Consider the following 5,709-nt stretch of genomic DNA (forward strand, 5'->3'; position numbering starts at 1 on the left):
TAAATTAGTGCAATCAATTACTTCACATTTTTGGAAGAGTTTCCAGCTGGAAAAATAGACATTAATAAAACAAATTAGATTATAGTAAAGTTGTCTAATCTTCACTTCGATTCAGACCAGTACGAATTGTGTCAAATTGTAGGATACTTTTCAGTTCCTCTCTGTTCAGTAACTGTGCCAAGTTGCCTCCACGTCGGGGCAATTTCACCACTTTCAAGATTGTCCATCTTAGATTGTCCTCTGTGTGATTTGCTTCGGAGAAATGTTCTACCAAAGGAGCATTGGGGGTCTTGCATCTGATCCGACTCCTGTGCTGGGAAATCCTGGTCTTCGCCTTTTGAGTGGTCTAGCCGATGTACATTTTGGGGCACGGGCAAATAATCGCATAAATAACATTGCTACTATTACAATTACAAAGGCATTTCATAGAGATAGTGATGCCATTGTGTGAAAAGTCACGTGCTTCAATAGTGTATTCACAAACACTACATGCCCCACGTTTGACATGTCCAATCACAGGTGGGAGTCCCCATACAGATTCAAGAGTTGATGTGAGGGGGGGATCTGGGAGAGCAGCTCTGACTAGGTGGTCACGGAGATTTTTACTTTTCTTGAAAGCAAACAAAGGTCTTTCTAGTTTGATCATCCCAGCGTTTATTGTGGGCCAATGTCTAAGAATGGATTTTCTAATTCTGTTAGATACTGGCGAGAAGGTGGTAACACAAGCCATCCTTTCATTTGGTTCACGATGTTTTGGTGCTAGCAGTGTTTCCCTTGGGCAATACCATGCTCTTTTAGTGGCTGTTTTGACTAATCTACGGGGGTAGCCACGATGTTTGAGTTTGTTAGCCAGAACGGTAGCCTCTTTAAAATAATCTGTTTTTGAGGAACAATTCCGTCTAATCCTAAGGAATTGGGAGTATGGGAGCGAGTCTTTCAATGCTTTTGGATGATTGCTCTGATAGCTAAGCAATGTATTTCGTTCTGTGAGTTTTCGGTATAGCTTGGTGAGGAGTTCTCCTTCATTATGGTAGATGGTAAGATCAAGAAAGGCAATTTGTTCTTTGTCATGGGTAAGGGTAAAGTTCAAATCAGCACAGTTATTGTTGAGCCAATGTAAAAATTGGTTAAGTGTGGTTATATCAAGGGTCCAGATGATAAAAATGTCGTCGATATAGCGACGCCAAAGTTTGATACCTGGACAGAAAGGATTTTCATCAGTCAGGATTGAGCCCATTTCAAGGGCATCCATGAAAAGGGTAGCCAGGTTGGGAGCAAAAATAGCTCCCATGGATGTGCCTTTGATTTGTTCGAAAAAAATGTTGTCAAATACAAAGAAGTTTCTTGAAAGGCATACTTCGAGTAACTGTAGGATCAATACTGTGGGTACCCTGTGTGGGCGGGGACGGGTATCGAGGGTTTTCTGAATTACTAGGAGGGCCGCTGTCTGAGGGATATTGGTGTAGAGTGATTCTACGTCCATAGTGCAAAGGGTATCTTTAGATGGATCAAATGGAAAATGCTCTACAAGATTTATCATGGCCATGCTATCCCTTATGTAGCAGGCAGTATGGGGCACAAAATCTTTGATGAAAAAATTAACATAAGCTCCCAGGGGTTCTAGGATAGACCCACAGGCGGATACAATCGGTCTGCCTGGTGGGTTGGTGGAATTTTTGTGGACCTTGGGGAGAGTGTAAATTACGGGTAAGCAGGGAGTTTTGACATTTAGAAAAAGAAATAATTTTTTACTCAAGTAGCCATCCTTGAGTGCATCTTTGGTAAGTCTCAATATAGTTTACTGGATCTCTTGGGTTGGGTTCCTAGGTAGTCTCTGGTAATGATTACTGTTGTTAAGCTATCGTAAAATTTCAGCCTTGTAAGGTTCAATGTTTTGAAGGACAATACCACCCCCTTTGTCTGCACTCTTGATTATAAGAGAGGGGTTGTTTTTCAGGGAAGTTATGGCATCCTTTTCTTGTCGGGTGATGAAACATTTTTTATTTTTATTTTCTAATTCTTGTAAATCTTTCAGTACCAGCTTTTCAAAAGTGATGATCTCAGAGGGGATCATACCTGCAGATGGTAAGAAGGTAGAGGGGGGCCGAAAAGGTGTGAAAGAAGTAGGTACGGGGGCAGGATGCAACTGGAAGAATGCTTTCAGTCGTATTAGTCTGAAAAACCTCAATAGTTCGGTATGCAGCTCCATAAAATTGGGGCGTATAGTGGGGACAAATGAGAGGCCCTTTTTGAGGAGTTCAACCTCAGAGTGTTCTAAGGTATGCTGTGAGAGGTTAAAAATGGGAATCATATCTTGTGGTTGTTCTGAGCGGAGACACATTGTTGTGGTTGGTGGTGGGGTATTCTCTACCACTGATAGAAATTGTTCCGCGTTTTGCGCTCTCCCGGTGGGTTGAACCAACGTTGGGGTTTCTTGACCCGTCCTCTCTGGGGAGTGTTTGGTTGGCCCTTGCCTAAAAAATTTGGTCGTGCTAGGCCTCCTCTCCTTGATGTACTAGGTTCCTCACCTTGATCTGAGTTCTCCGAGGAATCTGCAGAGGTGTCGGAAAAACCTACTAGGTTTTGGCGTCTTTATAACTAACAACTAATTTTTCTCTCTGCAGCACTAATCATAATTTCTATGGCAAAATGAATCCCCTCATTTTGTTTCTTTGCCAATTAAATGTTTTAAGTGTTACCACTTTATTCCTATCAAGATGGCTTCAGGTGTGCCATACTTTTGTCATACGTAGGACTGTTAGAGCTCTAGTTGTTCTTTAGAACACTCTGGGAAGCTGCAGTAGAACACAAAGGAATCAACTGGCAGTCTCTGCCTTTGTTGGATGTACATGTTTTACTGAGAATGTCAAGACTTCATTCTTACATGACTGAGAAAGATAATGTGAATTTACAGAAAATATGCTAGGACATTCTGTCATTGGGCAATACTTGGGCTACATCTGGGTGATATTTGTGCTACATTTGGGCTCTTTTGTCTCTGGTGGCCATCTTGGGAGACTTATTTGTTATGAAGTTTCCTAATTTCCTCATTTATTACAGTCTCCTCATTAGGAAATACTTTCATTTTTTTACTTTGATTCCATCAAGAAGGCATTCAGATGTGTCACATATTTGCCATAAATTCAGAATGTTAGCACTCTAGTTGCTTTTTAGATCACTGTAGTAAAGCTACTGCTCACCAGGGTGGTCTGCTTCTGGTATTGACAGTGCATGTTTCAGTCTGCATGTCAGATTTTTTTTATGAAATAGAAGAGGATTTGAGAAGTCACTCAAAATGTGCCCTAATTTTTCTATCTGCAGCACTAATCATACTTTTTATGGCAAAAGGAACCCCCTCATTTTGTTCCTTTTCAAATTAAATGTTTTAAGAGTTACCACTTTATTCCAATCAAGATGGCTTCAGGTGTGCCATACGTTTGTCATAAGTAGGACTGTTAGTGCTCTTGTTGTTCACAAAGGAATCAACTGACAGTCTCTGTCCTTGTTGGATGTACATGCTTTACTGAGAATGTCAGACTTCATTCTCACATGACTGAGAAAGATAACGTGAATTTACAGAAAATTTGCTCTCAGTTTAGCTTATAGATGACCTTCCAAACCTCTGTGGGAAAGGCACGAGAAAATAGTTTTCTCTCAAACATGATTCATGATATTCCAGCAGAAGGCTTTTTTACGTGGTAAAATCACCTTAGAACACACCACAATTCCTAAAATTAGTATGGTACCATCAACAAATGATTTATAATGTAACTAAAGTCTTAAAACCTTCTATTAACTGCAATGCTTTTTAATGAGGTGCTATCATCTATATTGGTCCCAGGGTGGCTGCCAACACTTCTTGGAGGAAGTGCTAACAGCCAATCAGATCTCACGATGAGATGTGTGGTTAGGCTCCGCCCAGATATACATGTATTTTTTTCCTTCAATATCTAAGAAACTACTGAACAGAATTACACCATTTAACAAAAAGGCACAGGTCTGAAACAAGGACTACCTCTTTGCCAAATTTGGTGTAATTCCGTTCAGCAGTTCGGGCTGTAGCTGCGACTAAATGTTCCTATGGAAAATTGCACGGGAAAAACATGTTTTGGGACCCCCTTTTTTCTCGCCCCCGCTTGACGAATCACCCCCAAACTTTCAGAATAGGAGCGGACCGGAGCCATCCAAAGGTTTTGAAACGTTCACGAAGATTCTTCAATCGGCGCCAAAGTTATTGGGAATTAAATGTTGCGGATTTCCTATGGAAAATAGGCCCTAACTATAACTGCCTACTGGCGACTGCCAGTAGATAATATATATATTAGTATAGTATACTCCACGCCAAGAGTAGCCATCCACCTAGCCTTGTACGAAGTATACCGTACGGTGAATTACTCAGGCTAAAAAGGAATTGCTCCCGTGACACTGACTTTAGGTCAGCAGCAAAGGAGAGCGTGCAGAGGTTCCGCACGGGAGGGTATGATCAGGACCTGCTAGACAGAACCTTAGAGAAAGTAGCCAGGATTCCCAGGCGACAGCTTTTTGACTGTGATCAGAAAAGGAAAAACGATTCTGAAAATGTGAACAAATTCAGGATGATCACAACGTTCTCGGATGGGGCTAATGTACTGAGGAGCATGCTCTCGAGAAGCTGGCATATCCTACGCACTGACCCAGTAATTGGGTGTGACGTACCTGAAAGACTGTTCATTACCTTTCGAAAATTGAGATCCATAAAAGACATGGTAGTACACAGCCATCTAGCACCAACTAAAACCCTCACGAAAGGCACCTTAAAGGACATGGCAGGCTTTTTCCCATGTGGAAAATGCCGTGCATGTGAAAACAGCAAGAGGGTTCTCTCTTACCAAATTCCAGACCTATCCCAACCCAAAAAGATCAAGAAATTCATCACGTGCACAACACCTTATGTGGTGTACTGTCTTGTATGTCCCTGCGGCCTTAAGTACATAGGTAGTACAATCAACAATGTGAAGATGCGAGTGCTGGAACATCAACGAGCCATAATGAACAAGGATGTATCTTATCCTGTGGCCAGGCACTTCGCCAAGGTACACCAAAGCAACCGGGAGTTGCTTCAATACTTTGGGCTGGATCATGTACCATCTAATCCCAGAGGGGGAGATAGATTATTATGTCTGCGTAGACTAGAGTCGCGACATATAATACACATGCAGACCAAACAGCCGGGTGGGCTCAACATTGGGGAGGAACTCACAGTACACCTAGGAAGATAGTAGTGCAATAGGCTGGTGCAATAAGGAACCTTATGTCTGCAAGAGCTCAATAGAAATGTGATGTTAGAAAGACACCAACTTTTGCACAGATACGTATTGATACTGTGATCAGTTTATTCTGTTTTCTTTTCTTTTCCTTACACTTCTATATATTCCCTTTCACTTATCCATTTATCAGCATATGTAACTGAATATTATTGTACTTTGACCCATGGATAGAACTAGGTTTATTAGCTGACTCACCAAGATGAATTTAAAAGTGGAGTTTAAGGTCAAATGTGATTATGTATAAGCCGATTTACGGCTATATCAAGAGATCTGCAATTGTTACATTTTATTGAAATGATATGTCAAATGGGTGTTTTGTTAATATATTGCGGTCATGTTAGCGTTACATTAGTCGGTGACGGGCCGATACACGGCGAGATTGCATCATTGATCACCGACAGGG

The sequence above is a fragment of the Lissotriton vulgaris genome, chromosome 1_1 (genome assembly GCF_964263255.1).
Source record: "Lissotriton vulgaris chromosome 1_1, aLisVul1.2, whole genome shotgun sequence".
Taxonomy (NCBI): Eukaryota; Metazoa; Chordata; class Amphibia; order Caudata; family Salamandridae; genus Lissotriton; species Lissotriton vulgaris.